Below are 15,906 nucleotides of genomic sequence, written 5' to 3'. Positions count from 1 at the left end.
AGTCTGAATGATAAATGGAAGAGCTGGCAGGAGGAAGTTAAAGCCAAATGAAGAGAAGACAATGAGAAAAAGATGTTTCTTACTTTTGTAACCCCATTTCCATTTTTCATCAGACAAACAGATCGCAGAAATTTGGTTTCATTGAGGTAGGAATGAAGCCTGACATGTCTTGTTAAAAACAGTACAATAGAAGTAATCCTTGACTTATAACCATTTGTTTAGTGACCATTTCAAGTTACAACAGAGCATTTTTTTAAAAAGTTACAACCATTTCTCACACTTACAACTGTTGCAGCATTCCTCACAGTCACACAATCAAAATTTGGGCGCTTGGCAGCCCACATGTACTTATAGGGTCGCAGTGTCCTGGGGTCACATGATTGCCATATGCAACTTTCCCAGACAGGTTTGGACAAGCAAAGCCAACGAGGCAACCCAGATTTATTTAACAACTGTGTGATTTATGTAACAACGGCAGGTTAGCAACTGAAAAAAAAAGATATTGCAAAATTGGGCACCACTCACTTAATAAAGACCTTGCTTAGTGATGGAAACTGTTTTCAGTTGTGAAAACAATTTCCATAAGTCAAGAACTATCCGTAAATAAGACTTTAGTATTGAAACATGTGTTTTTAAAAAATTTATTCAAGCATGTAATCTGTGCTGCATATTGCAATTGGGAAAAATAAAGCCCGCACCATTGGAGCAGCAAATTATGAGAAAAGAGATATCCCCCTGGGAATTAATGTAAAAAAAGTGAAGTTGCCTGAGTGATGCAAATGAAAAAGGAGCAGAGCTTTGATCATGCAGTAACTGATTGTGACTTTTTCAACGTTCGTCTGTAGATGTCCCTTCATGATTTTCAAGGCAGAAGCTGGCTTTAAATGCTTATATTTGGAAAAGATAGAGGGAAGATGCTGTCTTGTTTTCTGGGCCTCTGGTTAGCTGTGTGGTGGGAAAACATATGCTGAAAGGGGAAGAGGGGGCTAGAATAGATAGCAATTAAGACCCTCCAGGTCTATAGCTTGCCCATTGTGGCTTGTTTAACCATGTTCTGTTGAATAAGCACGACTGATTAGGTTCACACAACCTGCCAAGCTAGAACCAAGTCTAGTGAAACCATTTAATGGCATAGTGAATGGGACTGGTGGAGCCAGGCTATAAATAACTTTGTGCTTTGTCTCCATATATAGCAGCATGAAGTGACAGAACCCTGAGGTTGCAAAAGCCATTATATTCTGTTTGTGCTGGAAGAGAAAGATGCTATTTTGGAATGCTTTCTTCCAGCAAAACAAGCCAGTCACAGCAAATTTAAAACAAAACAAACAACAAGTAACACACAACTTCCTTTTGCCTGCCCTAATGCAAGACTTACACATTCCATCACTTAAAGGCAGCAGATCTTAAAGGCAGGGGGTTGGACTAGAAGATCTCCAAGGTCCCTTCCAACTGTTGTTATTCTATTCTATTCTATTCTATTCTATTCTATTCTATTCTATTCTATTCTATTCTATTCTATTCTATCTGGGCTGCACAATTTTGGAGGATCACTAGGTGGTAGCAAAGAGATAGGTTTCCTGCAAATCTCTACTGCCATCTACTGTTTAACCCAGTTTTTATAACCCAGATCAGGTAGCCTTTCTTCAGCTAACCCGACAGCTATGTTGAATTGGCCGGTAATATCTCAAATAAAAGATTTTAAAACACCATTGAGAAATATACGTTTTTCTATTTGCAAAATAATTTTACCATATGTAAACTTTTATTCCAACAGTCTCATTCCCAGTCTATCCAGTAATTGGATCAGCTCTATCATTCCCTTCTGTATGCATAAAACAGGTGTATGGTAGAATCTGGAAGCAGAATTTAAACAATAAGCTGCAAAGAAGAGAACTCCCTACTTATTATTCATTACCACCAACCATACAGCTGAAAAAGAGGTAACTGCAACTTTTCCTGAAATAAAGAATATAATTAATATCTTCCTTATTAAACCTGCAAAAAAAGGAGCCTTTGAAAACAAAAGGATAGGTATCTAAGTAATAGAATGTTAGTAACTTTTAAATATATACAAATATCAATATATGGACCTTTTAATGACCTTTTTACCATGTTGTTAAGCAAATCACTTCAACTGTTAAGTGAAATGTGGTGGTTAAGTGAATCTGGCTTCCCCTATTGCAGGGGTCCCCAAACTTGGCAACTTTAAGACTTGTGAACTTCAACTCCCTGGCTGGAGAATTCTGGGAGTTGAAGTCCACAAGTCTTTTTTAAAATAAACTTTATTAGTCTTTTATGTCTTTTAAAAACAAGAAGATAATCATTACATTAACAGTTCTGTGACATCAATCTCATACATTTCTATCTTTTGTGCATATTTACAAATATATATAATTTATGCAAATATATACATTTAATCTATAAATTGCTTTTCTTAAATTCCTTCAGGACAAGACCACCACATATGATAGAAAGTACCCTCTTTCTTTCTACATTTCCAACATGCCGGACTCATGTTGGGGTATATCTTTGCCAATTTCATTGGGGGCAGATGCCGTCTATAGAAGAAGTCCACAAGTCTTAGAAGTTGCCAAGTTTGGAGACCTCTGCCCCATTGATTTTGCTTGTTGACAGCAGGCTGGGAATATTGCCTGGGACGCTGCAATCATGGTAAATACATGCTGGTTGCCATGCATCTGAATTTTGCTCATGTAACGCTGGGGATGCTGCACAATGTAGCACAATGGGTGAAACTCATCACTCCTTTGTGTATGTGTGTTAGAGTGAGAGGAATGGCTTCTAGATGGCCAAACTACTAACTCTAGTTCGGTTTCTCTGAGTATATGAAGAGATCAGATTATTATTATTATTTATTAAATTTATATGTTGCCTACCTCATTATCAAGCATCTCAGGGCAGCTTATAGATTGACAAGGCAGCAACCTGTAAACAATTTCCTAAATATAATCACTGGGTTAGGCTTTAAGATGCCATACTGAAAGCTCTTTGGTAGGCTGTGCTGTCAGGGACAGAATTCAACACATGAATTAGGTACTTAAGTGCTAATGGTTGCCAATGCTAATGTTAAGTGCTAATGTTCACCAAAGAACTGGAGCAGGAAGGTCTTGATAGGTTATTTGAAAAGAAGAGGGCCATTAATTTTAACATCTGCTTTCAGCAGGCCCCAGGAGGGCTGGAAATGGGCCATTTTTAAAAGATAGCCTTTTTTTAAGGAATATGGAGCAATAGAGAGAGCAATTCTCCGCAGAGAATAGGTAAGGGGCTCTGGGAGCCCATTTTGATCCATCCCCTGAAGCTCCTCTATTGTGACCAGCAGTAAGCATCCTGTGGGGTTGATCGCAAGATCTTTATGTGTGTTACAGAGAGAAGGTCCTCTCTCTCTCTTCCCTCCAGCTTTTACTGGGCCTGTGTTGAAGGGCGCCAAGGGGGTAGTACCCCCATTAAACATTAGGATAAAAATAATGCGGCCGTTTCCCCAGCAACCGTTTTGACTGTTGCCGGAGGATTCTGTGTATTTAGACCTGGAGGAGCCAGAGCCCAGGTGGAGGCAAGGCTGGGGGAGTGGAGCAGATGGTATGCAGGGCTAGCAGGAAACCAAAGGAGACAGAAATTGCTGGGAGGCAGTGTGGGCCATGTGCGAAGGGAAGAACAAGAGCGCAGGCAGGGAGAAACAAGGAAGCTTTGAGCAAGCAGAGCTGAGTCTCCTCCAGTTCAGATGCAATTCAGAGACCCTGGAGCAAGAAAGGCGGCTGGGTGGGGAATGCAAACACACAGCCTTGCCCATCCATTTATTTTCACACCAATGGAGAAAGGTTTCACCCGGGTTGGCCTAAATGTCAGGGAGACCATTTTGAAAGTTGAGAAGAAGAGGTGGCCCAAAAGGGATAGATTCCCTTTCTAAAGAAGAAAAAAAACCAAAACGCTTTTCTGCAATATTTATTCAGGTGTTGGAAGAAATATCCTTCTGGGTTTAGTTCCAAGTGGGACAAAAGACACTGAATTCATGGAGGTTGCTTGGAAAGATGGTTTATTGATGGACAGGATCACATGCCTTCAAGCTCTTGAAGAAACGGGAGGAGATGCTGAGAGTCCCTTGGTTTTATGCCGTCTGTTGGGATTTGAATTTGAGCTTGTATTCTGATTGGTTGTCAGACTCCCATGGGGCCATGCAGGCACAACTCTGTAGGCTGCCCTGAGTCCCAGGCTTGACTTGAGCCTTGCTGGATGGTGATGTAATGAAAGGGCTTTGGGCAATTCCTATTATGGGTCTGCCTGAAGGAGGTATATCTTTGTTATGTAGAATAGACTGGCCCAGGCCTTAATTGACAAAAATGGTAGTGGTGAATTTTTGCCTCTCTGGTTTCTACTTCTCTTTTAGGGGAAATATTCTGCCTTTTTTTTTTTTTTTAGCATATCCTAAAATATTTCATTTTCCTATGGGAGGGGTGGGTTTTAACTTCCAACACAGGAGACTGTGCATGCCACCGGTTCCAGAAAATGTGTTCAGTCCTTTTATGCTCATTTTTCTCCAGTGTGTGCCAGAAAGCAAAGGATTAGCACAGAAGTGCTGAATTCCAGCTTTTGTTACATCGCAAACAAATAACAGTTCTGAGAAGGAGCTGCCTCCAAAGTCAACCCAGGAATATCAAACAGTTCAAAATACACTGCCAACATCTTAGGAACTGAGGCTTTGTAGATCAAAGTGTTTGTTTTCAGGCAGACATCACTTAACTAATCACCCCCTTTGATATTGGGCTCTCTCAAAAAGTTGGTCTTAAATATAAATTGATGTAATAGTGATGTGGATCGCTTGAAAATAAGGTCCAGATTCTTGAGCTAGTGTCATAAATAGCAGCAGGGATATTATGTAATTGTATGAGGATTACAATAATCCTGCCCATTCTGACTTGTTTCTAAGGGAATTTCAAAGCTCTCTGTGGCTGGGCACTGGATGTCTGCTGGCATATTGGCAAGTCTGTTTCTTAAAGCAGCTTTCTCCAGTTGGGTGCCCCCCAGTGGGGTGACAATTTCTAGAATTTCCCACCAGCTGTGGAGGTAAGTTCCCCTCACCCCCTTGTTCAGAGAATTAACATGAGTATTAGAGTGATCCAGTAGGAGACACATGCAGTAGTGCTTTCCCTGCAGTGGGACATTTTCTAAAATGGAATAATTTAAATCAGGGGTTTCCAACCTTGGCAACTTTAAGACTTGTAGACTTCAACTCCCAGAGTTGAAATCCACAAGTCTTAAACCTGCCAAGGTTGGAGACCCCTGATTTAAAGGGATCTTGGCAGACTTTTAATTCAGCTCCTTGGTTTTGTTCCTCTTTCAGTGTGTGGATTCTCTGTTTCATCCAGCCTTAAATTTCCCAATGACTTGTAAGTGTAAATATAACTCTGCTAATTCACCAAAATGAAACTGTCACTTTCTCAAGCTTTTTTTCCCCTCTGCTAACTTTAACCATGTTTTCATTGAAAAAAAATGAATTAAATGCTGTCTGGCCAGGATTTCAACCCCGAACTAAGTTTTTTAAAATATAAATAAAAGCAGAGTGGAACTTCTGTCTCCTTTGTACACACATGGGCTGCTGCGCATTGCCTGAAATCACACAAGACACCGAAATGGGTCACTGAAAGACCGAGCAGCTGCCAAGTTTAATTAGCTTTAACTCAGGTTAGCTTTTTTGTTGTTGTTGAGTTAATATGCTGTGGAAACCCAGGCATTTCAGTCAATGTATAATTAATTATGTTGTGAGTGCTGGAAAATAGGTTAATTCAATACTCAACCTAACCATGGTTTGCAGACACAGCCACAGCATTTTAAACATGGGATTCTACCAGAGGTGGCATTCAGCAGGTTCTGACCAGTTCTGGAGAACTGGTTGTGGAAATTTTGAGTAGTTTGGAGAACCAGCAAATCCCACCTCTGACTGGTCTCATCTCCATCTATTCTCTGCCTCGCGAGTCCCAGCTGATTGGCTGGGTGTTCCTTAGTTGCTCTGCACAGGAGAACGGAGCTGGAAAGCAGGTTAGTGGGGTGGGGAGAGAGTGGGGATTTTTACAGTATCCTTCCCCTGCCACACCCACCAAGCCACACCCACGGAACTGGTAGTAAAAAATTTTGAATCCCACCACTGGATTCTACCTATTGCTGAAAATAGTAGAAGTATCAGGTAGTCCTCGAGTTACAACCACAATTCAGCCCAAAATGTATGTTGCTAAGTGAAACATTTGTTAAGCGGGTTTGCTCCATTTGACGACTTTCCTTGCCACAGTTGTAAAGTGAGTCATTCCATTGGTTAATTTAGTAGCATGGTTGTTAAGTGAATGTGGATTTCCCATTGATTTTGCTTGTGAGAGGGTCGCAAAAGGCTAATCGCAGGACCCCGGGACACTGTAACCGTCATAAATATGAATCAGTTGTCAAGCATCTGAATTTTGACCATGTGACCATGGGGATGCTGCAACATTACTTTTTGGTTACTTTTTTTCAGTGCCGTTGTAACTTTGAATGTTTACTAGATGAACTATTGCAAGTTGAGAACTACCTCTAGTTCTCCTAGTTTGGTGTGCAAAGGAAGAGAGCCAATCAAGTGCCTGAACAATGTTGCTCACCCTTTTGCGGGAGGCCAACTGGCCTAGAGAAGGAGTTGGAAAAGTTGAAAGTCATAGATTCATAGGGCTGGAAGGGAACTTGGAGACCTTCTAAGTCCAGTGGCGGCTAACCTTTTTGGGCTCCTGTGCCAAAAATTGCACTCACGCTCGTGCATGTGTGCTCGCATGCCAGCACCCAGAAGGCAATGTGCGTGCCCCCCCCCCCACAGCCCCTATCCATGCGTGCACAATCCCTCCCCGCCACCACCCCCTTACCTGCACTGTGCATGCGCGCGCCTCCCAGATGATTTTTGTTCTGTTTGAGGCCTTTTTTGGCCTCCCAAAGGCTCGAGGGAAGCCTCTGCAGCCTTTGGAGGCCAAAAAATGAGCCCGTTTTGTCACTTCCAGTATTTCAGGAAATACAGGAAGTGATGAACGGGCCTATTTTTCTGCCTCCAAAGGCTGTAGAGGCTTCCCTCGAGCCTCTGGGAGGCCAAAAAAGACCTCAAATGGGTCGAAAATCAGCTGGGAGACATAGGCATGCGCAGTGCAGGTAAGTTTGGCTGGGGCTCATGTGCCCACACAAATGGCTCTGCCTGCCACCTGTGCCACACGCATGCCATAGGTCCGCCATCATGGTTCTAGTCAAACACTTGCCCAACGCAAGAGTCCTTATACCACCCCAGACAGATTGTGTCTAACATTTCTTAAAATCCTCCACAATGGAGCACCTACAACTCTGGGAGGCAAGCTGTTCCATTGATTCATTGTTCTCAGTGTCAGGAAATTCCTCTTTATTTCAAGGTCGGATCTTTCTCTGACAAGCTTCCGCTCATTGCTTCTTGTCCTGCCTTCAGGTACTTTGGAGAGTAAATGGACGCCCTCTTCCCTGTGTAAGTATTCCCTCAAGTAAGTATCGCAAGACTATGATATCTCCCCAGAGCCTTCTCTTTATAAGGCTGCTGGAAGAATTATCCTTCTAGGTTCAGTTCCAAACGGGGAGAAAGACACTGGAAACATGGAGGCTGTTTGGAAAGATGGTTTAATGGTGGACAGGAGGATCATATGCCTTGGAGCTCTTGGGCGAAGAAAAAGGGAAGGAGTGCTGAGAGTCCCTGGGTTTTATGCCCTCTCTGGCTTTGAGCTTCCTGGGGCACAGGAAGAGTATTTTGATTGGTTGCTGTCAGAGGTCATAGCTAGTTTTGTAGGCTGTCTGTGAGCTATGTTTGGTTGAAACATAGTGGGTGGTGCAATGAAGGGCAATTCAATGGCTCTGCCAGAAGGAGGTAGATCTTTGTTATGTAGAATAGACTGGCCCAGGCCTTAATGGCCCATTAACAACGGTGGGGAGAGGGGGCAGAGGTTCTGTCTCCCTTTTAGGGAAAATATTCTGCCCTTTTAATATTTCCTAGATCAGGGGTAGGGAAACTTGGCTGTTTTATCACTTATGGACTTCAACTCCCAGAATTCCTGAGTGAGCCATAAAAGGCTGGCCAGTCCCTGGCCAACTGGTTTTTCAGTTGTGAGGGAAATCAATTTTTGACCTGAATGGGACTGTTTAATATACAAATGTGATAAAAGAGCCAAGTTTCCCTACCTCTGTCCTAGATTATTTCTCTTTTCTAGGAGAGGGGGTGGGTTTTAACTTCCCACACTACCTTAGAGGTAGAGTGGAGAGGAGGTAGAGAGGAGTAGCTGGACACATATGGGAGTCCCTTTCCCCTCAGTGGCTGGAGGAGAATTCCACAGGGCGACCCCTTTTTCTATTCTACATTAGGTGGATCTGCAGGAGATGCGGGAGTCAAAAAAGCCAAGATGGTGACCACAACTAAGCGGCTGCCTTTATGGGTTTTTGACCCCTGTGCCTGTGCCTGCTTTGGGTTTCTGGCACTGATCTTACGGGGCTTGTCCAGGATATGTATCTTCCCTTTGGGGGCATATGAGTGGCCTACAATGAGTTGCACTGACCCTAAAGAGTGAATTATAGTCTAGTCCAGAGGCCTCCAAACTTGGGAACTTTAAGACTTGTGGAGAATTCTGGGAGTTGGTCCAAAAGTCTTAAAGTTGCCAAGTTTGGGGACCCCCTGGTCTAGTCAATCTCATATTTCACCCAGCATGTTGTGCTGGGTTAATTCACAAAACCGTGATTAGTTCACAATGCAATGTGTCCTGTAGACTGAACAAGTTAGAATAACTGAGCAAACCATGAAATTACTTTAGGGTTATTGGATAAAATAGCCACAAGTATACTATTTTCTTATCTGGGGGGCTGCATCTTCTAATACATATAGATGTTATAGCATATCTCCAATTCCCAGAAGTCATGAAAATGTTTTTTTCCCTCAACAATCCTTCCTTCTATTGGAAGAAATAACCTTCTGGGTTCAGTTCCAAGTGGGGAAGAAAGACACTGGAAATATGGTTGACTGCTTGGAAAGATGGTTTAATGGTGGACAGGATCACATGCCTTGGGTGAAGAAAGAAGGGCTGATATATGCTGAAAGTGCGATTGTTTTATACCCTCTGTTGGGATTTGAATTTGAGCTTGTATTCTGATTGGTTGTCAGACTCCCATGGGGCCATGCAGGGGCAGCTCTGTAGGCTGTCCTGAGTCCCAGGCTTGGTTGAGCCTTACTGGATGATGATGTAATGAAAGGGCTTTGGGCAATTCCTATTATAGCTCTACCTGGAGCAGAACTTTGTTATGTAAAATAGACTGGCCCAGGCCAGAGTAATGGTCCATTAGCAAAGGTTGGGGTGGATGGGATGAGTTTCTGCCTCTCTGAGTTTCTACTTCTCTTTTTAAAGGAAATATTCTGCCTTTTTAATATATCCTAAAGTATTTCATTTTCCTAGGAGAGGAGTGGGTTTTAACTTTCAACATCTCCTTCCTTCCTTCCTTCCTTCCTTCCTTCCTTCCTTCCTTCCTTCCTTCCTTCCTTCCTTCCTTCCTTCCTTCCTTCCTTCCTTCCTTCCCTCCCCCCATCTCTTTCTTCCTTCCTCTTACTTTTCTCCACAATCACAACCCTGTGAGGTAGGCTGGACTAAGAAAGTCACTGGTCCAAAGTCACCCAGTGGGCTTCCACCGCTGGAGGGGAGGCAAAAACCACAAAATAGGTCTCCCCCTTCTTGTCCATTACTTCATCTGGTTTGTTGGCCTGGCCCTTTCAGGTTCTGGAGGCTCTTTGGCTCTGCATGTCATCAAGGGGTGGGGTGGGGTTGGGAAGCTACTATAGCTCCCCCTAAAGGAGATATTGTGCATCCCCGAATTACCTTGACAACAAGGGGGTCTGATGGTGCCCATCTTCAAGGTATACCTTTATGCACAGTCGTGTGCCACACACCCTTGTTCTACTTTTATAAATCTTCATCCCTGTTATTCCTCTGGCTCTGAAGTCTTGTGTGAAAAAGGGCCTTCAAGCCAGACTCTCTCTTGCCAAAGCTAGGTGGTGGTGAGCATGCTCAGATAGGTGTGCAATAGATATAATGTGCTATAGTAGCTGTCAGGTGAGAAAGACCAGGTCCACACGTGAAGGTTCAATTAAACTGATCTATTGCTAAAGAGCCCACCCACAGGTATCTTCTCAGGCCCTGCTTGGAGTTAAATAAAAGCCAATGGAATTCAAGGGAGTGGGGGGGTGGGACTTACTTTTCTTGTGGCTACCTGGGGTTCTAGGCTGATCTCCCCTTTTCACCCACCCCCCAGGCTCTGCCATCCCTTCTTCTACTGTAACTAGCCAGCCTCTGAAAAAGATTTAGTTGAGAGGAAGCACAAGGTTGGGAATATGGCATTCATGAATGGAGGGGAGGCATAAATAAGACGCTGAAATCTTGAAAAAAAATATATATATCCTGGATTTGCTGGGAAAAACCACATATGTTTCCTTCCCCATCTCCCACTTTGTTTCAATATCAACAGTGCATATCTTCGGATTCAAAGCTTTTTGCCGGTGGAAGGCATACTGTACTTAATACTGAATTTGGCAGGCTTATCAATGAGAGAATTCATCTTTATTGAAAGCACTGTTTTTTTAATCCAACTGTACAGTCACAAAAAAGAACGAATGTAGTGTAGTGGTTAACATACCAGGCTAGCGATCAGGAGATGGGAGTTCTAGTCCTGCCTTTGGCACCAAGTCAGCTGGGTGACTTTGGGCCAGTCATACTTTCCTAGCCCTAGGAAGCAGGTGAAGATTTCCCCGATCTGGTTGTGTCCAACTTTAGGGGTGGTGCTCATCTCCACTTCCCGAGGGAGCCAGTGTTGTCCAAAGATCCTTTCCATGTAGCCAATGTGAGTAGACACCAAGAGGCATAGAACGTTGTTACCTTCCCACCAAAGTGGTGCCTACACTACACGCATTTGCACGTTTTTGAATGGCAGGAGCTGGAGCAAGCAATGGGAGCTCACCCCATCTTGCAGCACTCAGGTCTCAAACCCTTTCCAGCTGACAAGCTCAGTGTCTTTAACCACTGAGCCAACATGCCCCCTCCCTAGGAAGCAGCCCGTGGCAAACAACTTCAGAAAATGTTGCCAGGAAAATGCAGGGACTAATCCAGACAGTCAACACTGAACTCCAAGTGAAAAGGAAGGAAACCCCAAACCAACTACAGGTATTTTTCGAGTATGCTGATTAGATGTTACAGACAGGGGTTGTAAGTAGGCAGGCATGTTTCATACCAAGTCATTAACATCTGAACCAATCCTCTACATTAATGGGTGACTGTGGGGTTCACATTTTGCACAGAATGTAGCTAGCGGAGGAAACTAATTTAAAGCTTTTTAGCAATTATAGTGCTTAAGAAAGCTTGAAAGCATGTTTGCAAGATACAATGACAGTTCAAAAACAAGGAGTAATTAACAAGGAGTAATTTATGCTAGGGGTGAACATGGTACCCTGCACTTTTCCTCTGTTCTTCCTCCGCAGTTTTCCTTCCAATCATAACAACTATTTATTAAAGGAGTTACAAACCGGAGGCAACGGCAGGGCTCCAAAGCCTCTTTTTGGAATTAAATGCAAAGTGCTTTACAGCTTTGGCATCGACCTCCCTGTTGTCCATTTCCTTAGCTTAGCCAAAAACAAACAGAAAAAAACAGAGAAGTCTGCCTATTTTAAAAGTGTAACTCTCAGGTATTTTAAGCTAGCTTAAGAAATGTAATTATTATAAATAGTCCATTTTGCTGGTGGAATTTGAAATTTTAGTGTGGTCTGTTCTACATATAATGTCCTTAAATAGTCCTGAAACTGACATTTTTAATAGAACCAAGAGCACTTGAGTTAGGCTGCCAGATCTGGGCTGCAATGTTGCTCTTAGGATCTTTGGCATGTGAGACCTGGTCTTTCACACTTGCGGAGTGTGCAAATTATGAGCCGTGAGACCTGCCTTCTTACATAAAAACTCACAAGTTGCATGTACAGAAAATTAACATTGTTCCATCCGCTTGTCCAAACACATGAAAAATCCATCAATTATCCTGAGGGAAATCTTATAAATTGGAATAAGCCTGGAGGGCATCTAGTTGTGTGTCTCTCACATCTGTAGAGTGTTCCTGAAAGATGGTGTCTGGATTACTTCCCTGTTAAGGAAATCCATAGCTTCCTGGATCTGTTGAAATATTCTTTCTATTATTCAGTTTCCATTCATAATACAGGTAATCCTCAACTTATAACCTTCACTTGGTGATCATTCAAAGTTACACTGAAAGAAGTAATTTACTCCTTACAACCATTGCAGCGTCCCACACTCAAAATGATCAATGTTTAGGTGCTTGACATCTGGCATATATTTATGATGTTTGCAGTATCCCAGGGTCTTGCAATCACCGATGGCAACCTTCCCAGCTGGCTTCTGACAAAATCAATGGGAAGCGGGATTCACTTAATGACTGATATGATTTGCTTAACAACAACTGCAAAAAGGGAAATAAATAGTGCCAGCAAGAAGTCATTGGATTGTTATTATTATTTCTCATGCACATGAGATTCCATCAGCCGAGGCACCTAAGGTAGTACTGCTATTGGCTTATGTTCTAACTGACCATCTAAGACACCTAAAATTATTTTTGAAGATATTGTTACCACCCAGCAACATTTCTGCTATCTTACATTTGTATATTTAAATGTTTCTGCATCGATGCTTTTGAACTTAGGTGTTGGAGAAGACTCTGGAGAATAGCAAGGGCAGAAAACAAACAAATGGATTATCGAACAAATCAACCCAGAGTTCTCACAAATGACAAGGCTCAAATTATCCTACCTCAGAGACATGCTGTGAAGACCCAGCTTTCTGAAAGAGGCTCTAACAATGGGAAAGGTAGAAGGAAAGAGAAGAGGGTGTCAGGAGCAAGGTGGATAGACTTAGCTTTTTACTGCTGATGAGGGCACCCTTGGAAGATTTGAAAGACCAACTTAGGAACAGATAGCCATGGAGAAAATTTATCTACGGCGTGTGGTTGCTGGGAGTGAAAAAGATGGTACTTGATAGAGTAGCCCTCAACTTATGGCCACAATTGATCTCAAAATTCCTGTTGCAAAGCAAGACAGTTTTTAAGTGAGTTTTGCCCCATTTTATAACCTCTCTTGCCACAGTTATTAAGTGAATCGCTGTAATTGTTAAGTGAATTGCTTGGTCATTAAGCAAATCTGGCTTCCCCACTGATATTACAACCAGGAAGGTTACAAAGGGTGAACTCATGACCATGAGACAGTGCAACTGTCATAAATACATACCAGTTGCCAAGCATTCACATTTTGATCATGTGACCATGTGGATGTTGCAATGGATATAACTGTGAAAATTGGTTCTAAGTCCCTTTTTTCAAAACTGTGTTGTAACTTCCAACAGTTACTAAATGAATGGTTGTCACTTGAGGATTACCTGTACTGTAACAATTCAGATTCAGTGTTTGTTTGGGTTTTTTTTTTTAATTTCTTTTCCCAGTCCCTAAAGTGCCTTAGTTTCAACTGCAGGAAGAGCAAGAAAAGGAGAATTCTGACCATTTTCTAAACGACCAGGTTTTCTATCGTTCTGATTCTCTAACTCCTCAAAAAGAAATTCTGACAAATCCTAATGTTGGTATGTGAGGTGTGCTCTCCAGAGGGCATTATTGAAAAAAAGCCCCATGCTGAAATAAAACTTAAATAACTTAAACAATTTTAAAAAATGTTCTGTTTGGTAGTAATTTTGCAGTGAGTTCAGGCAGGTAGCGTTTTTCTAATTTGTTGGGTACACCCATGGCCATCTTCTTCCTAGCATATGCCCTCAGGTCTTGGGTCTGCTTTTCGGATCATTGAATATCACTTTGCATGGTCAGCTGCATCTCCAGGGTGCAGGCCCACAGCTTGCATGTCTTTGTTGATGGTGTCTTGCCATCTCTTTTTTGGATGCCCGCAAGATCGCTGGCCATTAACTTCTAGTTGGTAGGCAGTCTTGCCCACAGAGGAAGCTGCTACTCTCTGGACATGTCCATACCAGTGGAGTCGGCCTTCTCTCATCTTCTCTATAATTGGTGCCACACCACAGTGTTGTTAATGGTGTCATTTGTGATGTGGTCAAGAAGGGAGATGCCCGATACCCAACAGAGCATTTGCATTTCCATGGCATGGAGACAGTTTTCGGTCCCTGTTGTTGCTGCCCATCATTCAGTGCCAAACAGTGCAATAGAGTGGATGGTTGTCTTGTAAATCTTAGATTTAAAATGGGTTGGCATTCGTCTGTCACATAACACACCAATGCATCCAGGCTGCATTCACCCTTGCTCGCACCTCACCAGTGATGCCGCCATTATGTTGGAGATGGGATCCCAGATACCGAAAAAAACGGTACACCCATGCCTTGATAGGTCAACATCAATATTCTGCAGGAGTCAGGCTTTCTGTTATTTGTGCATTTTTAAAAACTAGCACAGTTAAATCTTAGCTGCAAAAATCTAGATAACTATAAGACAGCAGCAAAGAAGTGCCAGAAAATGCCAACCCCAGCTGTTACCTAGAGGCATCTGTATTTTTACAGCCTTGATCTGATAGCCTTCCTTCAAACTGAGAAAAAAAACACCCATGAAATGAACATTGCCTATTCTGAAATTATTACTAGCAATCATATTTATATGTACTTATATTTAAACTTAATCCTTGTACTTAATCCAGAACAAGCAAAACTGAAAAAAATACAGCTGGTCATCAACAGTATAAAAACATTATGTAACACCAGTACTATCATAATTTAAATCTGTAAGAAGTTGTGCTACTGACAAGAACAGTTCTTCCAGCTTCATGAAGTTATATATAAAAAAAGTATTTTAAGCATTTTTGTTTAAAGCTAAGGGGATTAGTCTCCAGATGTGCACCCAAAAAGTAGGCGCTAGATGGAGAATGCCCTGAACTGGGAGGCAGTCATTCTGATGTGAAGAACAACCCTTGATTGCACAATCAACCTGAGCACACAGAAACATGAAATTGCAATCCAGATGTTCAAGTAATTGGGCCTCCATGTCAAACCTTACACAGCTGCGTAGGGTTGAGGAAGGAAGAATTTTATAGATTACAGCAAGGTAAAATTAACGTTACAGTATGTTAGTCTGGGATGAATACAGAATCTAGGAAAGAGGAATTCCTAGTGTCAGAGTGAGTTAATTTTAATTCAGGTGAAGTCTCTTGGGATGGTTTGAAACGCTTCTTCCCAGATTTCTTTTGACTTGGCTTAAGTTGTCATTTTTGAGATAAGCATTCAGCATTAACAACTCCCATGTGGCTGCGTGTGTGTGATGTGACTCTACCTCCCCCCATCCTATATGTGCTGCCTGGGAGGTCAATGCCAGCTGTTTGAACTGAAATGGTGCAATTATTTCAAATATCCATCTAATGTTAGAAATGGTGGAGAGAATTTATTTATATAGTATATTTATACCAATACTGGAATACAACTCATCAGTCTGGAACCCGCATTACATATCTGATATTAATACAATTGAGAAAGTCCAGAAATATTTCACAAGAAGAGTTCTCCACACCTCTACACATTGCAGAATACCTTATGCCACCAGATTTGAAATTCTAGACCTAGAAAACCTAGAACTACGCCTCCTTTGGTGCGATCTAACTATAGTACAGTATATAAAATCATACACTGCAATGTTCTACCTGTTAATGAATACTTTAACTTCAACCATAACAATACAAGAGCACACAATAGATACAAACTCAAGGTTAACTGCACCAAACTTGATTGCAAGAAATACGACTTCAGCAACAGAGTGGTCAATGTCTGGAATACTCTACCCGTCTCTGTGGTTTCT

At 42.2% G+C, this 15,906-nt stretch overlaps 1 protein-coding gene across 1 annotated transcript in view; it reads left to right on the top strand.

Annotated features, from left to right (window-relative positions):
* The first annotated feature begins 4,998 nt into the window (after positions 1 to 4,998).
* GABBR1 (gamma-aminobutyric acid type B receptor subunit 1) overlaps positions 4,999 to 15,906 on the top strand; it is a 212,922-nt gene continuing 202,014 nt past the window's right edge. The window contains exon 1 of the mRNA XM_087923438.1: positions 4,999 to 5,076. The gene's annotated coding sequence lies outside the window, so the exon portion shown is untranslated. The remainder of the gene's footprint in view (positions 5,077 to 15,906) is intronic.

Source organism: Pseudonaja textilis, chromosome 2, assembly GCF_049901715.1.
Source record: "Pseudonaja textilis isolate UNSWEBS1 chromosome 2, rPseTex1.2, whole genome shotgun sequence".
Lineage (NCBI taxonomy): Eukaryota > Metazoa > Chordata > Lepidosauria > Squamata > Elapidae > Pseudonaja > Pseudonaja textilis.
The sequence above is the reverse complement of the archived record's forward strand: the minus strand, read 5'-3'. Positions and strand labels throughout refer to the sequence as shown.